Source organism: Podarcis vaucheri (assembly GCF_965113315.1).
Source record: "Podarcis vaucheri genome assembly, chromosome: 2".
In the NCBI taxonomy this organism is placed as follows: Eukaryota; Metazoa; Chordata; class Lepidosauria; order Squamata; family Lacertidae; genus Podarcis; species Podarcis vaucheri.
In genome coordinates, this window is record NC_138760.1 from 7,393,706 (window position 1) to 7,402,396 (window position 8,691).

Consider the following 8,691-nt stretch of genomic DNA (forward strand, 5'->3'; position numbering starts at 1 on the left):
TGGCCGACGCCGGCTCTCCGGGAGCCGCAATTGGTCAGGACTTAAGCTAAGGGGATTGGAGGAAGAGGAGCCGGCGAGCGTTCGGATGTGCGCGCGGCGGGTGTCGCGTCCAGTAGGGAGGCAGCTCTTTTTTTTTAAAGGGGCCACGCTCCTCTCGCTGAACCCTGCGGGATGTGGGGTGGGGTCAGCCTCAAAGGCTTTAAGGGAGGGACTCAGACACAGGTTAATAGATGCCAGGTCTCTCTTGGAGTGGAGCTTCCATGTGCAACTGCAGTGTACCGTGCCCTCCTGGTGGCGCAGCAATGAAACTGCTAGTACATTTCCAAAACGAAGCAGTCAGTATGGTTTCACACTGAATGGGGAACCACATATTGAGATCCTTGCACTGCAAGTGCTTCAATTATTATTATTATTATTATTATTATTATTATTAATACCCCGTCCATCTGGCTGGGCTTCCCCAGCCACTCTGTGCAGGTTCCAAAAAAATATTAAAATACTGTAATACATCAAACATTAAAAGCTTCCCTAAACAGGGCTGCCTTCAGATGTCTCCTAAAAGTCTGGTAGTTGTTCTCTTTGACATCTGGTGGGAGGGCGTTCCACAGAGTGGGTGCCACTACCGAGAAGGCCCTCTGCCTGGTTCCCTGTAACTTGGCTTCTCACAGTGAGGGAACCCCAGAAGGCCCTCGGAGCTGGACCTCAGTGTCCGGGCAGAACAATGGGGGTGGAGACGCTCCTTCAGGTATACTGGACCGAGGCCGTTTAGGGCTTTAAAGTTCAGCACCAACACTTTGAATTGTGCTTGGAAACGTACTGGGAGCCAATGTAGGTCTTTCAAGACCAGGTTATATGGTTGCGACGGCTGCTCCGAGTCACCAGTCTAGCTGCCGCACTCTGGCTTAGTTGTAGTTTCCGGGTCACCTTCAAAGGTAGCCCCACATGGAACACATTGCAGTAGTCCAAGCAGGAGATAACTAGATGACTCTTGGAGTCCCTTCCAACTTTACAATTCTATGATTCTATGTCCATGTGAGGCCAAGAGAGGCGACAGGGGCTGCAGATCCCAAGGTTGAGCTTTCTCCTTTCAGCGACAGGGTCACTGCCCAGAGGTTTGCTTCTTTTAAAAAACCTGCCACTCTCCCCTGCTTACAAAGCAGTCCTAAGCTTTGCATTATACCAAACACTGTTTTAAGCAAGTGCAGCTGAGTTGAATAGGGCTCCCCTGGCAAATATGCATTTTAAGAAATGCCTTTATTTTCTGCAGCTCAACCCCTAAAATCTGTGGTTTAGGCTGCACTTCTGTACAAACCCGTTGAACTCAATGACTTGGTTTCTGAGTAGCCTTTCAGGGTTAAGGATGCTCTGCTTGTGTAGGGACACGGGTGGTGCTGTGGGTTAAACCACAGAGCCTAGGACTTGCCGATCAGAAGGTCGGCGGTTCGAATCCCTGCGAAGGGGTGAGCTCCCGTTGCTCCGTCCCTGCTCCTGCCAACCTAGCAGTTCAAAAGCACGTCAAAGTGCAAGTAGATAAATAGGTACCGCTCCGGCAGGATGGTAAACGGAGTTTCCGTGCGCTGCTCTGGTTCGCCAGAAGTGGCTTAGTCATGCTGGCCACATGACCCGGAAGCTGTACGCCGGCTCCCTCGGCCAATAAAGCGAGATGAGTGGCGCAACCCCAGAGTCGTTTGCTACTGGACCTAATGGTCAGGGGTCCCTTTACCTTACTCTGTGTTGGATCACAGAAGGCTTAGGGGAACCTGCGGCCATCCAGATGTTGATGAACTACTATTCCCAGCAAACCCAGCAAAAATAGTCAATGGCCAGAGCTGATGGGAGCTGAATTTCAGCAACATCTGGAGGGCCAAATGTTTCCCACACTTGGATTACAGCCTTTCCAGCCAGATTCTATATGCATGTTTACTCAGAAGTAAGTGTGTTCAGTAGGGCTTACTCTCAGTTAAGTGTGCATAGGATTTGCTGCCTTAGTTAACCTTTCTCCATCCACAGTGACTCCCCTGTGTGAATTCTCATTAACAGATCTGTTTCCAGTGGGCAGAAATCCCTGCTCACTAGTCAAACATACATAAAACATGTGGGGCTCTGTTATGGAAAAATCTAGGTGTGAGGCTGCTCAGTCACCCAGCTTGTCGGGCACAGCCTGCGGGTCCCTGCGGAATAATTAAGGAGTCCAGCCAACCGGAGCAAATAGCTGTAGACCAAAGTTTATTGCGCAATAGGTTCAAAGAGCAAATTTGAACCCCAAGGATGGGGTGACAAAGACTTTTCAAACTTTCCCACCATATTCCAGAATACAGTTCGTACAGCATCATTGCTACATCACTGACATGTCACCAAAGGGGAGGAGTTAACCTTGGCAATCATGTCCAGACAAGTCCTTGGTACAAGATTAGTATAAGCAGACATGGCAGGGCAAAACTCAGGTATAAGATTAGCATAGACAAATATGTCTTAAGTACCCACCACCCAAAAGTGCAATAGAAGTTCCTTTGCATGTCTGGAGCCTGAGGAGAGTCAGGTGATGAGATTTGGCTTCCTTTGGCTAACAATGAGCCCAGCAATTGTCACCTCTGGAACTTCCTGGAGTCCTTTTTCAAGGGGAAAATAGCTTTGGAATGGAGGAAACTGGGAAAGGAGATGATTTTATATTATTTTTTAAGCTAGGTAACTTCCCTGAGCTGTCAAGTTGAAAGGGTACATTCAGGCATAATATTTGTAATATTTAACTTTAAAGATGTGCCCCCCCCCCTGTAATTTCCGTAACAGGCTCCAACCTCTGCTTTTCTAAGGTGTGCTGAACAGCAGGAGGAGGAGTGCAGGTGGGCAATGGGAAGAAGATGAGCTGATTTGCTACGGAAGGGATAACTCATATACCTTTAGGCAGGTGCATCTTAATCTCTGCATCTGCACCACTAAATGACAAGCTTCACCTGCTAAAATTCCTGGCTTTATTTTTAATTGTATATTTATTTTTAAAATACATCTTTCCAAAGGAAGAGGTGATATAGTATTTAAAAAATGGGGGGGGGGGGAGAGATTCCAGAATAAATGCAGTCTTTCCATCTTTCCCTTCCATAAGAACACAAGAAAAGCTCTGTTGGATTCCAGTTAATGACATGATTTCCAAAATTTCTTTTATTGCTCCTAAACACGGAAGGAGGCAGTTAATTTTTACAGATTGCCCTGCAGGCAGCAGGTTAACGGGAACAGAAAATGCATAACGTGATACCAAAATGTGACTGAAATATACCCATTGCCCTCAGAAGTGGAGAAAAAAATCATGAAGATGGATCATTACAGCACCATTGTGAAAATGTGTACAGTTTTCCAGAGAATTCTTGGGTGATCTCCTGCTTCTTCTGCTCTGTGTATGTACAGTGGTACCTCGGGTTACATATGCTTCAGGTTACATATGCTTCAGGTTACAGACTCCACTAAACCAGAAGTATTGCTTCAGGTTAAGAACTTTGCTTCAGGATGAGAACAGAAATCGTGCTCCGGAGGCGTGGCAGCAGCAGGAGGCCCCATTAGCTAAAGTGGTGCTTTAGGTTAAGAACAGTTTCAGGTTAAGAACGGACCTCCAGAATGAATTAAGTACTTAACCCGAGGTACCACTGTATATCATACTTGATCTCACCATCTGGCTGCCCCCAAAAGACGTTAATTGGAATAACCACCTTTTTTATGTCTCTTAGAAGCCTGGGTGCTGAAAGTTTATTTGTTCTCTCCTTCTTTCCATCATACCTTGCTAAAAACGCTCTTTACCTGTAACCCCTCACATACACCCCACCAGCTTGGCAACCTCTGTCTGCCCAGGTCCAAAATTCCCCTAGATGGGCCGTCAAAACTTTTTGTCATGCTAATGCGTCTATCCCAGAGAAGCTCCAGAGAAGCGGACACGGAGCAATGGATCCAAACTACAAGGAAGAAGATTCCACCTAAACATTAGGAAGAACTTCCTGACAGTAAGAGCTGTTCAACAGTGGAATTTGCTGCCAAGGAGTGTGGTGGAGTCTCCTCCTTTGGAGGTCTTTAAGCAGAGGCTTGACAACCATATGTCAGGAGTGCTCTGATGGTGTTTCCTGCTTGGCGGGGGGTTGGACTCGATGGCCCTTGTGGTCTCTTCCAACTCTATGATTCTATGATTCTATGATCCCAGGTGTGGCCCTGGCTTGGAAAGGAAGCTTAGCCTCAACTGGCCTCCAGTCTTCCCCTCAATACTCCAAATAATCAAAAACCTACCATTTATTATTTTCCAGGGGTTTTTTTTTGGGGGGGAGGGTGGCATGTCCCTATATATATGCATAAGCAAAATGTAGGACCTCATGGAGTCCACCTGTTATGTACTGAGTTGAATAGGATCCAAAATGCAGCAGTCTGGAGGACTTCCGGCGGATCGCGAAGTGAAAGCAAGCAAGAGATTTACCCAGGACTGGAATAAATTTACAGAGTATATTAAAAATATATGTGGAGGTAAATTGACGTTTGTAGGTTTTCAAGAAGCTCTGTGATAATAATGGAAAGAAATATTGTTTTATAATAATTGCTAAGATTAATTTGGTTTTTTAAAAAAACCCCGATACAGATGTAAGAAATGTGAATAACTGTGAAAACATGAAAATTTCCAGATAGAGTGAAGGAAGTCTGAAAGTGGAAAGATTAGAACTGGAGGTATAATTCAAATGGAATGTTTTTCTTTTATTGTTATATTTGAAAATTTTATAAATAAATTTAAAAACAAAACAAAAAACAAAATGCAGCAGTCTGATTGGTCCTAGAACAATAGGATTCAGAATGCAGCAGTCTGATTGGTCCTGGAACAATAGGATTCAGAATGCAGCAGTCTGATTGGTCCCAGAACAGTAGGGTCCAGAATGCAGCAGTCTGATTGGTCTTGGAACAATAGGGTCCAGAATGCAGCAGTCTGATTGCTCCACAGGAGCCACCCAATCCAGCTCCAGGTGGAAGTGAATCCGCAACTGATTGGCCTACAGGTGAATCCCAGAATTGGCCAATCACGTGGGGCCCATTGTATAAATAATGTATACAAGGCAGACATTCTGGGGGAACTTCCATTCCTCCTCACCACTATGAGCTGAATAAAGAGCATGAAATCCACTCTCAACTCTGAGTATATTTCACCACCCATAATCTTGGTTTCTGTTTTTAAAAGAATCCTATACCTAGTTTTGTAAGAGTCGGCCTCATGGAGCTCAATGGGACTTGCTTCTGAATAGACATGTATGGGAGTGTCCCATTAAAGTAATCTTATATCCTGGGAAACAGAGGTGTTTCCTCCTGGAAACCGTTCTTGTTCTCTTTGTACTGTAAAGACAGTTGCTGCAGGGGCTAATAAAATATAAAGCAACAAGATCATCATAATAAGAAATGGAAATGTTCTGTTAAATGACAGCATTCATTCAATCCAAAGAAGAACAGAGTCCCCTGATGGTGGTTTGGTGAAACAGTTACTGGGGTTGTGTCCGAAATTCTCATCCAAACTGATCTCCAGCATTTGGAGTTCCTGATGAACTTCCCTCATTTCTGAAGTGGGATTGATACTTCAGGAATTCTACGTTTGATTTCCAGATTTGCTGCAGGGTATCTGTGCAAGTGTGATTTGTGCAGCTCTGAGTTCATTTGTGTCCCCAGCCCACTCAAAATATTGCCATGCATTTGTTGTGTGCATTAATTAACACTACCCCAAAAAAGCACACACCCCAATATTCTTTTTGTGTGGAGTTTGACCAATGCACAGTAGCATAAAACCACAGCAGATAGGAATGTCAAGCAGTGGCTGAATTAAATGGAACCCCCCTTTCTTCTGAGGTCTCCCACTATCACAAGTATTTTAAAATACAGTAAGATAGCATCTTGCATGCATTTAACTTGTGTGCTTTCAACTATGCGTGTTGAAGGCAAGCAAGTAGGGGAGCTTTAAATCTCATTTTGTGTCAAGAAAACTTGGTGCAAAAATAGCTTTTAAGCTCTCCAGTTCCTTTGGCTGTCTCCGCTTGCTGGGTCTGGGAAGTTCTTTCCAGATCTTGCAGGAACTTGAACGGCCCCATGAAAGCTCATGAGAGCATCCAGGGGCCTCCCTGGAAGCCCTGGGGTGTTTGTGCGGGCACAGTTCCAAGGGTTTGAGTACAGTGGAACTTTGGTTCTTGAATGGGTTTGTTGACGAACAAATCGGCTCCTGAACGCTGAAAACCCAGACGTGTTCTGGTTTTCAAACATTTTTTTGGAAGCTGAATGTCCGATGCGGCTGTTGGCTATTGTTTCTGGGGCGCCTGCGCCAATTGGAGGCTGTGCCTTGGTTTTCGAACATTTTGGAAGTCGAATGGACTTCCGGAACGGATTACATTCGAAAACCAAGGTACCACTGAATATCCATTTTTGCATGTATGTGGAACCCTTGGAACCACCCCCCCACCCCCACAGAGGATGCAATTGTGCAAAGAAATTTCTTAATTGATTTGGGCATATGTAGAATAGACCTGTATTAAGAATAAATCATAGAATCATAGAGTTGGAAGAGACCACAAGGGCCATCGAGTCCAACCCCCTGCCAAGCAGGAAACACCATCAGAGCACTCCTGACATATGGTTGTCAAGCCTCTGCTTAAAGACCTCCAAAGTAGGAGACTCCACCACACTCCTTGGCAGCAAATTACACTGTCAAACAGCTCTTACTGTCAGGAAGTTCTTCCTAATGTTTAGGTGGAATCTTCTTTCTTGCAGTTTGGATCCATTGCTCCGTGTCCGCTTCTCTGGAGCAGCAGAAAACAACCTTTCTCCCTCCTCTATGTGACATCCTTTTATATATTTGAACATGGCTATCATATCACCCCTTAACCTCCTCTTCTCCAGGCTAAACATGCCCAGCTCCCTTAGCCGTTCCTCATAAGGCATCGTTTCCAGGCCTTTGACCATTTTGGTTGCCCTCCTCTGGACACATTCCAGTTTGTCAGTGTCCTTCTTGAATTGATTCATTTATTTGTGTTGGACTTCTTCTTTCCTCTAAGCACAGATGAACACTGAAAGGATCACCAGAGGGCAAAGCAAACTCAGGAGTCTGTGAAGGACAGGCTGATATCACAAAAGATGGGAAGCAGGGTAGCTGCTTGGAAGCACAATGGAGTAGGATCCCTATTCTAAAGAGTGCAGAAAACCAGGGATGGGGGAACTTGTGGGACTCCAGGTGTTGGAGTACTGCTTTCATCACCGTTGAGCATTGGCGTTGTTGACTGAGGCTGATGGGAGTTAGAGCCCAACAACATCTATGGGGTCACAGGCTCCCTACCTCAGATGTAGGCAGAAGTGGGGTGGGGGGAGAGAGACATTTCACAGGAGATCTCAGTCCTCAAGGCTTCTGTTTGCAAGAACAATTTTAGAAGGTCTCTAGAAGTTCTCATTTGTATTACATGGAAGTTCTTCTGGTCGGGGCTACCATTTGTTTGTTTGTTTCATAAGTATACTGCCCTAGACACAAGATCTACCCACTTTGGAAGAATGGCAGATGAAGGTGATGGACTATATGGAATTGGCAGAAATGACTGGCAGAATCCGGGACCAGGGAGAAGAGTCGGTGGAAGAAGATTGGAAGAAATTTAAAGATTACTTACAGAAATATTGTAAAATTAATGAATGTTAGAATGATGTTGGATAGAAATTAAGTGGTTTCCAGCTGCAATGCTTTAAGAGAATATGAAACAAAGGTCTATAAATGGGTAAAAGCTTAATGGTAAGGATTTGCTGAATTAATAAATTTAAGTGGAATGCAAAAAGGGAGGTATGAGGAGGTCCGGGGAAATAAGCTTAAGGAAAATAAGAAACGGAAAATTAATGTGTTTTTAACAGTTTTTATTTTGCATTTTTCTTTTTCTTTTTTCATTTTTGTTGTAATGTGTAAAAAAACCTTAATAAATATCTTATTAAAAAAAAACACACACATAAGTATACTGCCCTATAGCTCTCAGGGCGGTTCACAACATAAATTTACAATATCAAAAACACAGAATACATAATAGAAACAAAAACAAAGGCAACCTAATAATTTCCCCTTCCACAACACATTCAAAAAGGCATCAGATGTTAATCAGCCAAAGGCCTGTTCACCTGGCACCTAAAGATATGTAACTAGGAGTCAGCCAAACCTCCCCGGGGAGCGCATTCCATAATGGGGAGCCACAGCAGAAAAGGCCCCTTCTTGTGTTTCCACCCTCCAAACCTCTCATGGAAAAGGCACGCGAAGAAGGGCTTCAGACGATGATCTCAGAGCCCAGGTAGGTTCAAATGCAGAGAGGTGGTATACCTCAATGCCTTGAGGCATTGTGGTCCTGAGCAGTGTAAGGCTTTATAGGTCAAAACCAGCAGTTTGAATTGCGCATGGAAACTAATTGGTAGCCAGTGCAGTCAGACCAGGATCGGTGTGGTATGCTCAAACCGTCTTGCCCCGGGGAGCAACCTGGCTGCTGAATTCTGCACTAACTGAAGTTTCCAAACCATCTTCAGAGGGAGCCCTACGTATAACACATTGCGGTAATCAACGCGTTGCAATATGAGCACCTCCTGTTTCTCCCAGTGACAAACTTGAGTATATGGGTCCTCACTTGTGGTATCAATGACTTCACAATGGGTGTTGCACCTGACGAAGGAAGACCACAGGAA